The sequence below is a fragment of the Dipteris shenzhenensis genome, chromosome 7, assembly GCF_047967505.1.
Source record: "Dipteris shenzhenensis isolate YYH24624 ecotype China chromosome 7, Dip_SZ_1.0, whole genome shotgun sequence".
Classification (NCBI taxonomy): domain Eukaryota; kingdom Viridiplantae; phylum Streptophyta; class Polypodiopsida; order Gleicheniales; family Dipteridaceae; genus Dipteris; species Dipteris shenzhenensis.
The window spans coordinates 13,725,842-13,745,881 of record NC_141602.1 but is presented as its reverse complement, the minus strand read 5'-3'; the positions used below and the strand labels follow the sequence as shown (position 1 = coordinate 13,745,881).

Below are 20,040 nucleotides of genomic sequence, written 5' to 3'. Positions count from 1 at the left end.
TGATAATTGCAAGATGCAATCTATTGATCTTTATGGTTCTCTCTAAGCAGCTAAAGTATCCCCTTTACAATGACTTTTCCAGCCTCTAAAGAAAAAGGAACCAATTTTATTTTTCTAGAAGAGAGCATTCAAACATGATTTGCTGCACATCTTGAACCAAAGAATGGCATTGGCTGCATTTACTACTATGAGTACTGATCCAGCAAGTCTTTTGGCCATGATCCAGAAATAGTAATCCAAGCAGATCAGGCATCCTCATGAGGTCACTAGTTATTGTAGGTGCAACTAAGCCTCTGATTTCAAATGTTTTGGCAGAAGTTAGAGGTGTTTGGTGTGAATGGGGTCTTGAGATCGTTCGCCTTGGATGACAGTTCATAACTGTCTTAACAGAAATATTTATTGGGAGACTATGTATTCCTCTTTCATTTCTGCACATTACTTATCTTTCTGATAAAGATGTGGATACGAACTCACCTGTCATTCAAAATAACTAACCAGGCACTATTGAGTTTGTTGATGGAACGTCAATCACTGCAAACAGACAGAAATATACAAACAAGGAAAAAATAACACAAAGCGACCCCTTCCAAGCTTTTTTTGGAACTTCTTCAAAGGATGTGTTTCTTGACTTGATAAATTTGATACCATAGCTGATTATCATGCATGGTCAATTGACTGTCAAGCGTTTTGAGGTTCATACAGTACAAGAAAGGACCACTTGGGTATGTCACGTTCCAGCTGGAATGTAATCTTGGAAGGGTTTGTTGACGGTACGCCCTTAATGTGTGTTTCCGTGAATTTGTTCGAGGGCTTTATTGTCAAGGTCTTTGATGTGGGGAGGAGTACATCATGCAAGGAAACGCCCTAATAGAGCAGAATCACGCTCCTATAAGAGAGCTAGAAAAAGCCCAAGGTTGAGGTGGAAGTGCAACCTCAACCCTGCAGAGAACTCTGAGAGAAACGGGAAGCCACTCCACTCCCTGAGGAAGACAGTCCTCATGGTACATGCTGCCAGAGAAGACCCCTGCATGCTCCCCCAAATGGCCAACAAGATCGAGGCTGAAATTGCAGGACCTCAACCTTGTAGAGGAGTCCAAGAAAAATGGGGAGCCACTCCACTCCTTGAGGAAGACAATCCTGCTGGTAGAGGATACCAGGGAAGACCCCTATATGCTCCCCCAAATGGCCACCATGGTTTGTACAGTATTTGTCCAACTACTCACCAATGTGTGTGCAGGGTGGGCCTCAGTACCATCTAAGGCCTTTGTGAGGGGTCCAAGGGCTCTCTCCTTGGGCTTTTCAGAGGGAGCGATTCATTACAAATTCATCGGTTCAGGATCTCCAAGTATGCCATGCTGATATGCATGCCAAAATCCCCCATGAAGTACCCACAGAGACATGTGCAAGTCTGTAAGGAGAGCCATGAACAACATCCAAAGAGCATGACTCAACCAAATGTAGTCAAACCAAAAGAGCCCAAGAAGAGAACACCTGAGGCCCCAAAAGAGAAAGCCAAGCTACTGAGCTTCAGGTCATGAAGAAAGGATAAGGCATAAAGTTTCCAATAACTTAACAATCCCCTTCCAGATGGACATCATCTGTTTGCAGTCCCATAAACATGCTGAATAGTCTCCTTAGCAAAGAGGCAACAAATACAAGTAGAATCTACCCAAACTTAGGCATCCACTGGTTCACTGCAATCCCTCCATTTATAGAAAGCGATAAGAAAATAGTGATTTTCATATTCTTGGTGGATTTCCAAAGTCTCTTCCAAAAGGATTTTTGAAAGTCAGCACAAATCTGAAAACTCTCCCAATGAGGTGCTTTGGCGGGCCTCCAGCCTCTTAGGCTAAGTTGTTCCTAGGATTATTGAAGAGTAACGAAAGAAGGGAAACGCCTTCTCTAAGTACCCTGCATCAATCCATTCCACTCCACGGGATCCCCCTGAAAATACTGTATGGGGACACCTCCAAGAGCCAAATCCTCGACAAGCTCAAATGGAAAGTGAATAAGTAAAATTTCCGTAGACCTAGACAACCTGCTCCTAGAATAAAACATTAAAGATCACTACACCTATGTCTGATTCTCGTAATCCTATGATCTGAAGAAAGAAAGAAAAAAAGAAAGAAAGTTTATTAAAGTCTTTGGAAGACCGATGGGCCTATGAGAATGTGAAAATTCTGATACAACAAGCTGTGGTAGTGGAGCTACTAAACGAGCGTCCATACCAATCCAAAATGCAAAAATGCAGAATGGCAATACTAAGTCCTAAGTACAACATAGTCATGTCGATCGTCAACTATATATCAGTCTCAGCATCGTCATCAATATCATCATCATCATCATCGGCAGCAGCAAGATATCAAGATGGATGAGGCAATGGAGGCATGAAGTCGGCAATAGAGTGCTATCTGCTACCTAGAGGTGCGGTCCTGGCACATCTCCTGGTGGTAGCTTTGCGTCTGACCAAGGCTACTGTGACCCCCGTCGGTCGAGCTCCGACTCTAAAGGAGGGGATGTCCCCAAGTGTGATCTATGTGTCGACCCTCTGTCTGAGCTGTCGGGTCACAGGCTCCGAGTCACGCTCATGTCGAGGCCTCCTCTCGTGGGCATCCATGTGATCTAACTGAAAGAACTCTATGATAGAGCTCTAAGAGGGATCAACCGAGGAAGAAGTCTGCTCCTGTCTCCGTGCTCGAAGTATCCTCTCAAGATGTCTAAGTACCTCATGAATGAAACCTGCCAAACACCGCTGGTCAGGATAGGAAAGGAAACAGGCCAAAATCCCATAACTATCCCTGAAGAGGCAGTGGAAACACCCTCGGATCTTATAGTACATAGGACACTTGAAGATGAAATGCTCCTCTGTCTCAACCTCCTGCATGTCACACAGTGTGCATGCGCCTCTCGTTGGGAAGTCGCTCTGCTCTGCCGCTCTCGATACGAAGTCTGTGTGAAGAGACCCAGAAATGCCCAAGAGAGATCCTCAGCGAGTGGGGTAGGTGAATCTGCGTGTATCCTGGTGGGTCAATGAAACCCTCCGCTATGATATGTAAGAAGTGATCTCTGTAGAAGCTAAGCTTCACTAGGAGTTCACTCGGTCCCAACTAAGTCCGAAATGTGTGTAGCTATAGTAGATCCTCATGAATAACCTGGTTGACCTCGTGTGATAAAAGGGAAGAAAACGGAGCATCCATGTTGTACTGGAAGGAAGGTATTCTATCCATGTGGAGCCCCAATCGCTCAAACCATCTCTCTATACATGCATACTAGCACCTCTGGTCTCCTCCTGTTGCAAATGCCATAGAAGAGGATAGACCTATCCATGGTAGCCTGATATGCCTTGAGGTATAATCCCCATATTCCTTGACTTGGTACAGATATGTGATGACCTGAAATGCAACATCTAGCTGTAAAGGGGGTGACCCAAACTCAACCTGAATGATCTGGTGAGAAACGAATGACTTACCACAAATCATCCGTGATAACATGAGAATCTGTAGCCGCTCCACACGGGCCCACTCTGTATCCGACAAGTGTGGCCCCTAACAAGGGCTGCCGTACATCCCCGCTGGGCGAGCCAAGGAGTCAAAAATCAACCCCTTGATGCGTGGATCTTGAAAGTGCAAGCGTAAGCACTGCCTCTCTAGTCTGGCCAATGAAGCATACTCTCTACTCAAGCGTGCCTGCATCGCGGGTCTCATAGTGAAGCTGGGTCCAGAGAAGATAACCCCAAGATAAGTGTATGATGAAACTATCTCAACAGATGACCCCGCAAATGTGAATTCCTCCTGACGCATGATGGCTTGAGATGTATTGACGATCATGACCTTGGTTTTACCCAAGTTGACCTTCAAATCATGAGACTCACAAAAGGACTGTAGTGCGTCTAGGTGTCTCTGATGCCCCTCTGCTGAGGAAGACAAGAGAGCCACGTCATCTGCATAGAGCAAAATTTGGATCAACGTGCCTGCAAGACAGCAACCTACATCCCCTTGTGTCTGCATCACTGTCTCAAGCTCATCAATGTAGAAGCCAAACAAGGTAGGCGACAAAGGACACCCTTGTTTGACCCCGAGGGTGCTCATGATCTCGTCTATCCACCCAGATCCTGCCCGAACTCTGCCAGAAACTATCTCATAAAGTGCCATGACAGTCCAAATGATCTCTTGGTCATAGCCCAAGTCCTGTAGGCGCCATATGAGGCGGGCTCTCAAGACCTTGTCAAATGGCTTGCGGAAATCCACAAAGCAACAATAAACCCTCTGCTTCCGTGACCTCGCCTCCTCGATGATACATCTGAGTGTGAGAATGTGGTCCATGGTTCCATGATCACGTCGGAATCCGGCCTGTCCTGCTGCTCTAAGTCCTCGACACTCTACAAGTCTGCTAACCTCGGAGTCAAGTACTGATGCATAAATCTTGGACATGACATGTCCAATCATAATGGTCCTGTAGTTCTCCAAGCTCATGGGATCCCCTGCCTTGTGAATAGGTGAGATACTGTTAATGGTCCAAGTGTGTGAAAATCCCAAACAGACAGCTTCATTAAAAGGCTGAGCGGAGGGGCTAGCGCAGAGGCTGAGCGGAGGGGAGGCAGAGAGGGAGAAGCTGAGCGGGAGAGGGAGAGGGTGAGGCTAAGCGGAGGAGAGGCTGAGCGGAGGGGCTAGCGGGCTGAGCGGGGAGGCTAGCGGGAGAGGCTGAGTGGGAGAGCGGGGAGGCTGAGCGGGAGAGGCTATGGGTAGGCATGCAAGCTAGGACGGGCTAGGAGCAAGCGGGGGAGGCTGAATGGCAAACGGGTGAGGGAGGCTGAGGCTGAGTGGCGGAGAGGCTAAGCGGGGAGGGGGGGGCCTGAGGCAGAGAGGCTGAGCGGAGAGCGGGTGAGGAAGGCTAAGGGGGGCTGAGCGGGAGCGATGGAGAGGCTGAGGGGAGGGGCTAGCGGGGAGGCTAGAGAGAGAGAGAGAGAGAGAGAGAGTGAGTGAGCCAGAGTGAGCAAGAGGGATCACTGATCTCATAAAGGCTCCTAGCCAAGTGGACCTAAAGAAAGGCATGTCCCCTGCAAGAACCCAATACAAGGGTATGGCTGCATCAATCTAATAAATTATCCTTTCACTTCCTTTGAGGTGACTTATTATTTAGATTTACAATCACCTGAGAGGGTTTTGAAAGCCTTCCAAGAATCCATAGAGGAACTGAGGAATTGGGACCTCTCTCCCATCTAGACCACTGCATATAATGATAGCTACCAAGGGGGTTGCCATGATCATCAAGTATATTGTCATTCCACATGACCAACTGTCTATCCAACTCTACCAATCTCTTCTTGAGAGGAGGGAGGCACTCTATGAAGAGATTTTTGAAGCTATCCCAAGCTTTCAGGATAGCAGCCATAAAAGACAAAGATGGGTCCCTCAGATGGATTGAGATGAAGATCCACCTAATCATGCGTGCATGATTTGGAGGACAATGCCTGCAGCACAGTCTTGTCAACGTCCTGAAAAGTCCTGCCTCTCCTTGTGACTGTCCTAGATGTAGTTTACTATCACTATTCAAGCATAAAAGTGGATTCCTAATCTGCTTGCAGTCTTTCTCACAAAACCATCATTCTTGAGGTGCAATAACATTTTTTCAAGACATCATTCTTGGGGTGCATTGATGTTTTTTCAAGACATCATTCTTATAATTGAGGGCTGCATTTCTATTATTCCTGCTCTGGAGAGGTGTGCACAGTGCCACTGTTTAATTACTGTCTTTTAAAGACATCATTCTTATGATTGAGGGCTGCATTTATTATTCCTGCTCTGGAGAGGTGTGCCACTGTTTGAGACTGTCTACTGAGCAGAACTACATAACATAATGCATTGCATTATCTCTACTAGTCTTCATACACAGCTTTGATGTGTCGCTCAGCCTTGGAGATCATACTTGAGCTCATTCCTGAGCTGGTTTCAGCCTGCTACAGCCTATATCTGCTTCAGAAAGTGTCGCCTCACTCAAAAGGATTGGTATATCTTCTTTGAAGCTGCATCTAGGGTTATATTCCATTACTTCATAGCATTATCTCATTATCAAGTCTTAGTGAAAGGCCACTCCCTTGTGATCAGGGATGGGTTTTTTTTGTCTTGTATCAACTTTTATAATGCCTTCATCAAGTTGTTCCTCAAATGTACAGCACTTGAAGAGCAAGAAGAAAGTTAAGAAGACTACATATTGTTAGAGAAGACAACAGAAGGCATGCACAACCGAAGCTAACCCCAGAGTAGCATTATAGAGCCAAGGAACTCACACAGCGGTATATAAATCCAAAACTTTATTCCTTAATGTGTAAAATGCATAGATATGCAGACAGTAATTAGACAATGCTCTAAAAAGAGATGTAGAACCAGCAAAATATATTTCCGCCCAATGTGGACACAATACAAAATCTATGTCTAGTGTCTCACCCTCTATCATCGGAGTGCTGACCAGATGTGGACCCTGTACAGACACAAAGCAGTTCTCCTACCTCCTTGGCACTTCCAAAACACTAGGCTTGTGTGCTCTCCTAGAGCTTGAGTTGGCCTCGTAAGCGTGCCCCGTAATCACACGTTCTACTACTAATCCTGGACAGCCTCGCATAATGCAGTGCTTGCTATGGAACCTTAACATCCCTGCTACTTTGAAGAAAGCCAAAACTGAGGCACAAGTCCCTGCCTGTGATCCCGTCTTCCTTGCTGCTGTGAGGGCAGCCAATGGTGAAGACCTATGAGCACCTTTGTATGTGGCACTCAGCCAATTCCCTTGCTACCTTGGTATCCTCCTGGATGGGCCCTTGAACATCGCCAAAATGCTCCTGCTGCTCCGTCTGTTTGCTGGACCTGCTCCAGACTATCTGCTCCAGGTTCAACCTCGCTCCAGGCCTCTGTACAGCTCCAGACACAGGCACCTCCTGACAGTTAACTACACCAGCCATTCCACCTATGTAATGGACCTGCTCCTGCTTTCTTGCCTCAGATCCAGCCCCTACAGGTTCTGTATAGCTGTGCCCCATGTCCCTGCTCTAGACAACACTGTTCCAAGCCCTGTTCAAACCTGTGCAACTGCTAAGCAGCTTCCTGAGCTTGCCACGTGATTTGATGGAAAGGTATTTCATACCTGGCAAAGCAAGGTAAAGTTTGTCTTGATGAAGAAGGAAATATGGTACATTGCACATGGTAAGGAAAAGAAACCAAACAAAAGAAAATGAAGGGGCATGGGTTACAAGAAATGAGAAGGCATATGCCATCATAGGTCTCGGCCTTATGGCTCAACTAACAAGAACAGATGAGAAAGATGTTAGAATTAAGAGCATCTCATATGTGGAGAGTGAGAGCTTCTTTGTGGGTGTGCCCAGCCTAGAAAGGAGTAGGTTGCTCAGTTCGGTTGGGGGGGCTAGGGGGCTGGTTAAAGGCCTGTTTCTAGCTTGTTTTCTGACAGCTGGCTAGGGTCAACCACGCCAGCATTTTGGCTGACCAAGGTCGTGTCAGCCGGCTGACCAAGGTTGGGTCACTTGACCTAACCTAGGTGGGGTCAAGCAAGCCAGCAAGTTCTTCAACATATGTGCGTCATAGCACTTAGTAAATTGATGCACTTCAAATACCTCCTTATCACATATTAAAAATGGAATTGAAGATTGACTAGTGACATAGTTGGTGACCCAAGCTCAAAGTTAACTGGACACCTCTAGACAAGCAATTTCTTGGGAAGGAAATTGAGTCTAAGCTTGGTTGATGAGCCTCAAATTATTGGGCAACTACTAAGAATACTAAGAATAGGACATGCTTGAGAATATGGTAAGGGCATATGTCTCAAGACAATCTCTGTCATGACAAGATAATCACTAATCCGTGATTAGTAGACATTAAAACATTATTATATATTATATGCCAATGGTGTAACATGTATTTGTATTTATGATGGACATCGACCGATTTATCATGGCAGTGGATCATCTCAGTAGATGTAACTAGTCGAGGAGCTGGAGCCACTACTTTAGACAGCATCAAATTTGGACATGTGACACTTATTTTATTAATAAAGATGTGCACACGCGTGTCTAGGTCCTAGGGACAATAGGAAGGGAAGGATGCATTAAGGTGCATTGAATGGTAGATGCATGGGTCATAGCTAAGGGTAGGTATAAATGGGAAGATGGAACTTGAGTGATCTCAAGGTACATTAATGAAAGGGTATCACCCTTCATTGCAAATCTCACGTAGCATTCTCTCTATTCACCTTGCATTCATCCGCCATCTCTCTCCCACCTTGCATGTAGGTTGAAAGAGAAACAAGTACTCTCACCAGGGCGCTCTTCCCCATTGGAGGGCCAATCGGCATTCAAATTATGCATGCATTGCACACATTTGCATTCTCGAGGAATCCGGTTCTTTACATTTGGTATCAGAGCAACAACGACAATCCACGATTGGGACAATAGGAGAGCGAGCGGGACGGAGGACTAAAGCATGCGGGAAAGAGTTACGGACAACAGACGTCAACGCAAAAGAAGGGTGTGCAAGAAGGAGCCGCACAATCAAGCCACGGGCGGAAAGGCTTGCATGGAAGCAACCAACCATGCGCGTGAGACAGGCACCCATACGACCAACGACGCCGAGGTCAGCACTTTCGTACGACGAGCCAAGGTTTCAAGGGCCTTGCTGCATACCTTGGGGTGTGAAGGACGAATGGCCCTTTTGGATATGGCGGGATCTAGAGGGGCCAACAAAAGAAAGATTGTCTGCAATCCAACAATTTTGAAGGCAAAAAGGTTGGAGAATCCTGCAAAACACTAGATTTTGGGATCCCTGAGGTAAGGGCTTTCTCTAGAAATTTTGGCCTTTGGACAAGGAACAGGGTGTCCTAATGGGGTGACTCCCCCATGCGAATAGACCCTTAAAACCCTTAAACCGTGAGGAAAAGAGACCCCCCCGTTCTCCCCAACGGAAAGTCGGATTGGAACAATATTTTAAGGGGGTGATCTACCCACCAAGTACCTCCTATAACGGCATCTAGAGCTCCAATCCACTCAAAACAAGTAGCCCAAACAAAGTGTACCAGTTTACAGCAGAAATACAAGAAGAAACACCCAAAAGAGAAGGAAGAAGAGCTTAATTCAAGTGGTTTTTCGACACTAGCGAAGCGGGAGTCGGATAAGTACCACCAGCTCTACAAACTGGACTTTTGCTGTAAAATAAACCCCTTTTCTGAAATTACAGCAAGTCATTTTCTCTCTTGTATTACTAAAAGATAAGAATGGAAGGGGAAGGGGAAGGGGAATGTTCAGCCAGGCAATCTCCAATTCTCGAGGACAGGATAAACAGGTACAAACACCACTGGTGCCTCTCCGAACCCTGTCAAAGAAACCCTGAATCGGAGGCAAAATCCACAACCTAAGATCTGTCAAAAGCCCCGGTTCAGAGGGCAAACAAAATAAAAAAATTATTAAAAAAAGTTTTTTCTGGCCTGACCAGATCTGGCCGACCAGAATGACCTGGTCGGTCAAATCTGACCAGGTGGTCAACCTGTTGGTTGACCGACTTAAAGCCCCTTCCTATTTAAAGGAGGGGGGGGGGGGGGGGGGGGGCTAGATATTCTACAATCTCCTCTCTTCCAGCTCCAGAGGTACCTGCACACCCTGAGCCACTTCTGCCTCCTGGCTGCCTCCTCTGCTGCCTCAGTTTCTGCCTCCTGGCTGCCTCCTCTGCTGCCCTCCTTTCTGCTCCAGATCTGCCCTCTTTTCTGCCCAGATCTGCCCTCCTTTCTGCTCCAGATCTGCCCTCCTTTCTGCTCCAGATCTGCCTTCTTTTAGCTTCAGATGTGTCCCAACTTCTGCTCCAGATCTGCCCTCAACTTCTGCTCCAGATCTACCTCCAACTTCCACTCCAGATTATGTTCTTTCTATTCCAAACCTGCAGCAACCTCTGCATCAGTTTGCTGTCTCAGATTTGGTTCAGTTCCAACTTGTGGAGCTAGTGCAGAAGTCCACTACAGTTGTCAGGACTGACTTTTGCTTCCTCCAGAGCTTCTCTCATATCTTCACTTGTACTGAGTTCGGTTTGTGATATATATATCTTCTTCAGCCATTAATTGTCTTCAGTATTGTTTTATTTGTCTCCAAGTATTTTCTTTATAGGGAAGGGATATTATCCTTTTTCCTCCACTACCAGAAGAAGATCGGGAGAGAACACCATCACTTCCTCCTAAGGAGGATAATTTAAAGGAGAGTTACACACATATTGAGTATGATAACCAACGTATAGAATTAGCTTCATCTCTCCTTCAAGAATCTCTTGATAGGGAGTTTTCCTTTAGAAACGAAGAGAGAAATGAGTCCATCCAAGAGCAACGAGCTGAGTTTATGCCTTTAACTCAAAATCCCATACACATGGATTATAATCCAAGTGCAAGAGGGAGAGAGGGGTCTCCCGTTGATAAGCTAATTTCTCATCTTAGCCATATGATTGAACAATCCATTATGACAAAATTTGGGACTAAGAGAGTGCTGAATTTTGGGGATGAAGATTTAGGCATTCCCTCAAAAAGAGTCAAATTTCAACCTCGAGAGGGAATAGAATTGCCAAAGTATGATGAAGCAAGAGAGGCAGATAAAATCCTCAATTGGATTCGCTATTATTTTACCCATCAAGATAAGACCGATCACGAGAAGCTTGCTCTTGCCACACTACATCTACAGAAGGATGCTTTGACATGGTGGTCCTTATTACAAACGGGAAAAGAGCCTATTCTTCAATGGTCCGAGTTTGTTGAGCAGCTTAAGGCCACTTTCATACCTCCGAGGCATGAAGAAGAATTAACCTCTAGGTTCTGAAAACTCTCTTCAGAGTTACCTGAGAAGAGTGAGGATGATAGAAGGAAGAAGTATTTAGCAGCCCTAACCCTGAAAGTGAGTTATGAGGTTGAAATGTTCAACCCAACCACCCTTAGAGACCTTACTCAATTGGCTGCGATTGCTGGAGAGGAAATTGAATCCTCGTAAACCTTTCAACAAAGAAAAAGAGAAAGCCATTGTACAAAATGTTAACAGCCAATCACATTGGATGGACAAAAGCAGCAGAGCCCAATCCGCCTTCACAACCATCCTCATCCACGTTTAAAACAACTGAAGAACACCATCACAAGGAAAAAAGCATTCATTCAACATCCTTCTCTCTACACACCTTCTAATAAAACTCATACACTGGCCACATCTCCTCCGGAGGCCTAACAACCTCAGAAAGACCCAGTGGACTACACAGCCCAACACAAGCCCCTACTGACTGAGCTCAAGCTCACAAAGCATTCAGATTCATAATGCATCCAATCCCACAATTCACCGGACAACCACCCACAAAGTGGCCACGGTCAAAAATCTTATCATGTCTTCCCAAGATCAACATCAAGTACTAGAAATGATGCAGCCCGCCATCTCTTGGTCATCTGTGCCTTCAAGCTATAATAGCTACCTCATAGCTATTTTCCTACTCACCCTATATCCACCTTATATAGTAGTGACACCCACAGCCCTCATGGATCCTGTGTACATGCATACACTTACATCCTTCTTCAAATAGCTTTTACCAGGGGCTTGGCCTTGAAGTGCAACACAAACCTTCAAGACCACATGATCACTACTAAGCTTTCTCGAGCCACTAAGGTACCCTAAGATCATATACAAAGATCTCCACGGAATCATCAACACTGGCGCTCTTCTTTTTGCCGAATTATGTAGAGCTTCCCTGCTTTCTTTAGATCAGCTTAGTATAATCACCACAACTCTTCTTGAATCCACTTAGAAGCAAACTTCAGATCTCCCACTCACTTCATCAGATTGAAGAGACTCCACAACTCTTTGGAACCAGATCGTCCTAGTCTCTTGCCTCTTTAGAGTTGCTATGGCTATTTTATACGTGACAGTCAGTCTTCATCTTCTGGTTATCATCTCATCAAATCTCCCTCCTGGCCCGTTATCTCTCCAAGACTCTCCATCACCGAGATACAACCAAGCCCTCAAGATTTCTACCAAGCCATAGTCCACCCGCATCGTCCAAGGATCTCCCTGGCCTGCATAGTAACAACACCAACTCCCAAAGCTCTTCGCAGCCAAGGTCTCTCCAACTCGTGTAGTAGCGACCCATCCCCGTTTGTTCCTTCTCGCACTCAAGCCTCTCCCATGCCTTGTATATTTTTGGCCTCCCTCCAGACCCTACAGTCTGTAATCACGTCCACACTGCAGCCGCTCTCCCTTGTTCCAGAGCTCCCATCAAAAGATCTCCTTCTCTGCGCAATCTTGGCCCCGATGCTTCTGAGCTCCTTCTAGCCACTCAACAACGACCTGCGCTCTCTTCCAGAGCTCCTCTCTGCCCTCTGAGATCCTCTGGGTGCCCACGATGCTTGAACTTTTCTCAGAGCTCTTCTCCACTTGCAGTAATGCTTCTCACTTTGCAACAGAGACTTGAAGAGTTCTGCTCTTTACACGTGACGACCCCTTCATCAAGAGGCCTCCATCCACACAGCTTGCCACACCCAGCCGGACTCCCTCCACGAGCTCCGTGTCCTCCTTAGTAGAGATCTCCAGCCAAGTCGCGAAGCTCCCAGTCGGCTTCTCCCTGACTCACAGAGCTCACGAAGCTCTTATCAGAATCCTATCACCCAAGGTTCACCCCGCTACACCATAACCATGCCACAGCAATGACCTCCTAAGCTTTATGACCTCTGCCTTCTCCAGCAAGCTCACACCCCGCGTTTCGTCACCCTGCAATAGCTTCCTGCTCCTAGAACATGCGTGTCGCCCTTCTTTGTCTAGCAGTACCTCCTCTTCCTGGACTCTCCAGTAGTTCTTTCTTCTGTGTCGATCCTCCGTGTGCCCACGTACTACCTTCCAAGACCATCTTCCCGCCACCTTCTCCACGTACGTGTTCTTTTCTTTCTCCAGAAGCTCTTCTTTCCTTTTACATAACCAGGCTTGCTTGCATGGATTGTCTTCTCTCACAAATAGCCACATCATCATTTTTTAAGACCACTCTTCCCACACACTGAATAAATACTAGTACCAAGGCACAATCTAGCAGCTCCACTTCAAATTTCACTGATGACAAACCTCCTCAAGCCCATAAAAACCCACATTCTTGTCATAGGCACTCACCCAAGGCACATATACTTCAAAAATGTAGACTCCACATTAACAGGAAGCTCCCTCAGTGACAGAAAAAAAACTTCTCTCAGGAACACAAAAGGACACATCTAAAGATAAAAATATCCCTAGCCCAAAACCATTTACACAGGGACTCTACATGCTCTAGGATGCCTCGTGCAACCACACTGCTTTCCATCATCTCCCAAAAGTCCCTGTAGAAGTATACCATCTGAAGACAATATGTCATCAGTGTGGAGTCCATCATGAGGGTGTCCACAGCTCATTTCCCCTACCAACTAGCTATGTACATAGCTATGCACTCACCCAACAACATGCAACAAGTGAAAAACATTTTTTCATTTTTATCCACACAACGTCTTGGATGAATACCATTTCCTTCCATGATTGACGATGAGAAGAAAAAGCTAATTAAGGAGGGTAAATATTTCGGATGTAAGAAACATAAGCCAAGGCAACCATGGCATAAATGTCCTACTCTATTAGCCAAAATTGACGATGAGAAGAAAAACCTAATTAAGGAGGGTAAATGTTTCAGATGTAAGAAACATAAGCCATGGCATCCATGGCATAAATGTCCTACTCTATTAGCCAAAATTGCCAAGACCAATTGCTTCTACCTCCTCATCCCAAGAATCTACGGTGAACATAGAACCAAGAGTAAATACTATCCATTCAGCCAACACTGATGTATGGAAGTGTGAACTGAATAGAGAGTAAGCATATTCATTGTAGAGTATGGACAGAGAATAAAGAATTTTCTCCTCCGTGTAGAGCGTCTTATAGGATGAATAGGGCTGAAATAGAAGAGTTAGAAAAAGAGATTGATGATCTATTGTCTCTATAGATTAAGAAGCCCTTCATCGCAAAATCATCTACAACAAAGGTCCACCTAGTTCAACGAAACATTTGGGTGAGAGAATCATTTTAATACTAACTAGTTAGTTGAGAATATGTTTCAGCTTATTGAGCAAGTTATTATGAAGAGATTTCAACTGCTTCGTATTCAGAACAGGATTATGAGCATGAAGAGATATCGAAGAGGCACTGTAGTGGTACTTCCGCATTTTGGATACTCAACATCAGAAGTAACCAGAACTTGAACATGAGATTTAAGTTCTACTTCAAAAGAGATCCTATACTATCAAGAGAAGACTATTTCTAGATTATGAAGAGTTGATGCAAATGCAGAACTAAAAGAGAAAAGTATATGCAAGAGAAAAGCGTACACAAGAGAAAGAGACAAGAGAGGATCCCAAAGAGGACTTATGCCCATTCAAGCTGCAAGGAGTGTCATAACAAGAGAAACCACTAATCGGTGATTAGTAGACATTAAAACATTATTATATATTATATGCCAATGGTGTAACATGTATTTGTATTTATGATGGACACCGACCGACTTATTATCACAGTGGATCATCTCAGTAGATAGAACTAGTCGAGCTAGAGCCACTACTTCAGACAACATCAAATTTGAACATGTGACACTTATTTTATTAATAAAGATGTGCACACACGTATATAGGTCCTAGTGGCAATAAAGGCAAGGGTGCATTAAGATGCATTGAATGGTAGATGCATGGGTCATAAGCTAAGGGTAGGTGTAAATGGGAAGATGAAACATGAGTGATCTCAAGGGACATTAATGAAAGGGTATGACCCTTCATTGTGAATCTCACCTAGCATTCTCTCTATTCATCTTGCATTCATCCGCTGTGTGAAGATTTTTGAAAACCCCAAACTCGTCTTGTACATATGTACATGTGTGATGTTCAACTTGTGTGTGTGCTTGTTGGCATTCAATCAGATTTTATGTAAGCAGCTTTCAAGTACACCATGGTATGCAAAGTGGCGGTGTTGATCGTTGATGACATATGTCCGTCATAGTAGTCCTTTACCAAGTGTTCATAGTGTCATGAGTGGAGTTCCGTATTGTGGTGAAGCCATGGGAGCACTCATATACTCCGTGTGGGCGTTATGGATGTGTGGTTATATCTGGCAATAAAGCTTTAAAGGCTTGCTTGAAGGTTATGTACAAATGTGGTGTGCCTAAGGTTGGAATATAGACATTAATGGCCTTGGTCTAAGTTTTGGGGGGAACTTTGAGAGTGGTAAAAATGTAAGCATGAGGTGGCTAATGAAGGGTGACGTGGCTGAAATCAAGAAAGACATGCATGCAACTGCGTCTAGGTGATGAGTAAAGGAGACTTCTAGATGATGAGATGGCAGATACGTGGGTTAACCGCAATGAGACCAGCTCTTGATCTTGCTTGAAGGGTGATGTATGCCGAGAGTTTTTGGGTGGGGAGCGCCTCGCTAGTATCCAAGAGGAGGAGATCGTCAGTTCCTGGTGGGGGAGCTGCTGGAGTCTAGAAGAGTCAATTATGCCTCAGAGGAGCTTGGGGGTTGGGGGTCTCTACGATGGAAGCAGAGGAGGACTTTTGTCGATGGAGGGATGGCAACTGCATGGATCGGGAAGTGTTTTGGCTATGGGGGCCGTGGCTCTTGCTGAGAGAATCTCAAATGACGAGAGGTCATGAGCTCCGTGTGTTCTGTGTGTAGAAGAGCAACATCAATGGCTCATCGATCCTACGGGAAGAGTAGTTGATAGCGCAGGCTGGGAGCTTTTGGAATCGAAGGGGCTTGATAACTATGTAGCTAGGTGCGCCATGAGTAGGAGAAAACTTGGAAGAAGTTCAAAGGATCCGAGGTTTTGTTGGTGAGGTCGACAGCGGCCGGTGTGGAGGGCTTCTTGGTTTGGTGGGGATCGCTACTATGCAACAGAGAAGATATTCGACATTCTATAGAAGACCAAATAATGTGTGTATTGTAGCTGGTTGATATGGTAGCGTCAGCACACAGGGGATTGAGTGGTTGTTTTGAAGGTCTGCAGGCAGTTGGTGCTTAGTTGAGGAGCCATCGTTGTGTAGAGTGGTGAGTGAGCTCGCAGTGGGAGGTCATGAGTTGTGGCGATGGGCTTTCACTTTGTTGGCGTTGCTCTCTGGTGGACTGTTTCTTGGCTGACGCTCTTGGAACTTGGCTGTGAAATCGCTACTGTGTGGGCTGGGAGGATCACAGACGACGGGAGTTTGGTCGTGCATACTCTGTGAATAGGAGGCTAACATAGTGTGAAAGCCATAGTCCACTCAGTGTGCTCTGTGAGCAAGAAATAAACAGTGCGGGCCTGAGGCTTGTAGGTGATGGAGTAGCTTCCTGTTTTGATCGGGGATGTCGCTACTGACAAGCTGGAGCTTCTGAATTTGGATATGGCGTTGCTATGAAGCAAGTCGGGAGTGCCTTGATCTCACGTGTGCTCTATGAGCAAGAGAGAAGCCGCGGAGTAGCTTTCGTCATGTGAAGGGAGACAGGCAACGAAGGAAAGTGGTCCTTGTAGAGATGAAATATGTGCATGAAGGAGAGAGCAATCCAAAAGGAACCAAATGCTGTCTTAGAAGAGATCGTGAGACAAAGATGGGCTCATGGGCTGACGGTGCCTCTATCTGTGGAGGCCCGTGGTAAGTTGGCGATTCCATTTGTGGCTTGGCGAGCGGTTGACACTTCTCTATAGCATGGGCTAGGTGAGCATAATGGCCAGTTTTTTTGTTGCAAGCTGAATGGACGAATGGACGGGACGATTTGGAAGATGAGTGCCAATTAGCATCGCCATTGCTTTGGGACATGGCTCGACATAAAGCTTGGGTTTTGCATATTGAATAGTTGTAGTTGTGGATAGAGATGAATTTATGTTTCATGGGTCATCAATGTGTTTTCTGAGCTTGATCTCAATCAGTAGGAGAGCTTGTCTTGAGCTGTGTAATCCACTGGGTTCTTTTTTAGGTTTTTTAGCTTTCAGTGGAAATGTGGCCAGAGTATGAGTTGTATCCGGAGGTGTGTAGAGACAAGGAGTTTGAACGAATACTTTTTACCTGGTGATTGAGTTGTTCATTTGCTTTAAATGTGGATGAGGGTGGCTGTGAAGGTGGTCTAGGCTCTACTACTTTTGTCCATCCACGTTTTGGTGCCTCCACGGAGAAAAAGAAGTTGTCAAGAGTAGGAAGAGATTGTGGTCAAAAGAAGTCTGATTGTGACGAGAGTATTGTGAAGATGGCACAGGACTTTTCCAGAGTTCTGGGGGATGCCATATGAGAATGCAGTGAGGTTCCTAGAAAAGATGGAATTTACAGCACTTATGAAAGATAGGGCAAGCCCTAAGATTTTGTTTCAAATCATGAATTATTGCTTGCAAGGAGATGCAAAAGCATGGCTGTAGACTCAAGTTTCTAGCTTCAGGACTGCTCATCCTCAGTAGCAAAATCCAGAGTATACAGTGGTGAGAGCAGCCTTTCTTGCACGGTTTGCACAATCCAGGAGCCCTAATGAGGTTTGGGAAGAGCTGTGCAAAGTGAGACAGGAGGAGCAGGAGGTTGATCAGTACCTGATTCAGTTTAGAAGATTATGGAGTCTCTGGTGAGAAGCTCTTGTACCGGAGGTGCCTCAAATGATTAAGAGAGACCGCTTCATTTCAGGCTTGAAGCCTTCACTCCGTTTGAACGTGGAGCTGAGGAATATCAATAGCTTCGAGGATGCAGTCAGAGTGGCCACGGAGGAGTGGAAAATCAAGAGACTGAGGAAGCTTGGCATGCAAGAGGAGCCTAAGAATCTGATTAGAAGTCCAAAAGCAATAAAGGCTTATACAGAGAGAGAGCCAATGTCTGTTCTTGTGCAGGATGATTCCCTTAAAAAGGATTTGCATGAAGCTATGGAGCTGATGAAAACACTCAGCCTAAATTGGATGGAGACTGTAGGAAGAGGCAGAGGTCAGAATAACAGGAAAGAAGCTATGGTTGGAGGAGAAGGAAGTTCAGCTCGAATAGGTAGAGGACGGAGATACATGAGCAATGTCCAATGCTGGAATTGTGGGGAGTGGGGACATATCAGCCCTCACTGTGATAAGCCAGCCAGGGCAAGGGGAGATGTCTATCTTGAGCAACAGAGAACAAATGATAGATCAAGTGACTACAGTATGGAGGTGAAAGATCTGAATCAGCTCTCTACCAGTGGTGTGAAATGGGAGGTTAAGGGGAAAGGAAAGGCAATTAGCCTGATCAAAATGGAGACCATACCAGAGATTATGTCTGTACCCATGCAGTGTAATATGAGCTGTAGGCTGGAATTGGAAGAGGAACTTGAGGAGAGAGTCACATACGAAGATACAGAGAGTGAGATAGAGGAAGAGAGCATCTCATCAGAGAAAGAGAGTTAGTTGTCTTCACTGTTGAAGAAACTGGATCCATATAGTGATGATATAGGGGAGCTGGAAATCATTACACTTATTATGAATGGAGGCTTGTCAGTTGCTATGGAGGAGGGTGTTGCTCAGCCAAATCTGTGTGAGGAAATAGTGGAGAGCCCGCGTGAAGGGGTTGCTGCCACAGCTGGCAGAAATGTTGAGAGCCCATTAATGGCAGTTAAAGATGAGTCTGTGTGTGTAGTGGTAGATGGTGGTCATGCTCCAGTTTTGTGTGATGATGTCCATATGCTGGCTGGTCATGTTGTAGCAGATATGCAGAAGACAAGGCTTGGAAGGAGTACATGGCTGAATGCAATCAGTTCGTGGTTGACACTATCATTGTGCATACTTAAGGGGCCGAGATTTCAAGTTCAGCAAGTGAGGAAGAGAGAGGTGAAACTAGCAATGAAGATGAGAGCTCAATCATGTCTGACAGTGATGAGGCTGATGTGGCTATTACTGATAAAGTAAAAGACATGCAATTAAAACTCTTAGTTTGGGTGGGACCAGCAAGTGTTGATTGTGTGCATGCGGACTTTGATGTGTATGATGAGGTTAAGATTCAGTGTTTACAGGATGATGGCGATTTAGATGATGAGCTGGATTGCATTCTTGATGATGCACTGGATGATATGTTAGCATTGATCTCTTCAGAAAAGAATGTAAACACCAGTATGCACATTGAGCAGGCTGGTAGTGATGGAGCTTACCAGGTTGAGGCAATAGGGTCTGTTGTTCAATCCCTAATCACAAATTATGGGCTGGTTGTTCTCGAGAGATCTATGTGTGAGGTAGTGACCTCAAAAGATGTGGCTCATGTGAAGCTGAGCAAGACTCATCATACAAGTGTGATGGCTAATAGCCAATGGAGTTGTATGATGTCTTGGCAGGATAAGCTATGGGATCCTGGAGACTTAGTAAGGATGTGGGTACATGGAAGGAGCCTGTGGCTACATCTATATGGTGTGTTGTTCATTCCTTTTGATCCAAGGGGATGGTACATTGTCCATATCTGGCAGTGGAGGGTTCCGAGCTGTCCTTTTGATCCGGGAAGAGAAAAGCAGAGACATAGAGTACAAGCTTGCTTTGTTTTTTATCCAGGTGGTTTGCTGATCTTTTCCTTTTACTGCTAGACATGAATGTCACAGCAGAAGAGTGGGATTGCTAAAGATGTGAAAATTTTTTAAAACCCCAAACTCGTCTTGTACATATGTACATGTGTGATGTTCAACTTGTGTGTGTGCTTGTTGGCATTCAATCAAATTTTGTGTAAGAATCTTTCGAGTTCAGCATGGTATGCAAAGTGGCGGTGTTGATCATTGATGACATATGACCGTCATAGTAGTCCTTTACCAAGTGTTCATAGTGTCATGAGTGGAGTTCCGTATTGTGGTGAAGTCATGGGAGCACTCATATACTCCGTGTGGGCGTTATGGATGTGTGGTTATATGTGGCAATAAAGCTTTAAAGGCTTGCTTGAAGGTTGTGTACAAATGTGGTGTGCCTAAGGTTGGAATATAAGCATTAATGGCCTTGGTCTAAAGTTTGGGGGGAACTTTGAGAGTGGTAAAAATGTAAG

General features: G+C 45.3%; 1 protein-coding gene across 3 annotated transcripts in view; it reads right to left on the bottom strand.

Annotated features, from left to right (window-relative positions):
• MCM8 (minichromosome maintenance 8) overlaps positions 1–20,040 on the bottom strand; it is an 81,649-nt gene that overhangs the window by 44,377 nt on the left and 17,232 nt on the right. The gene's annotated exons all lie outside the window — the stretch shown is intronic.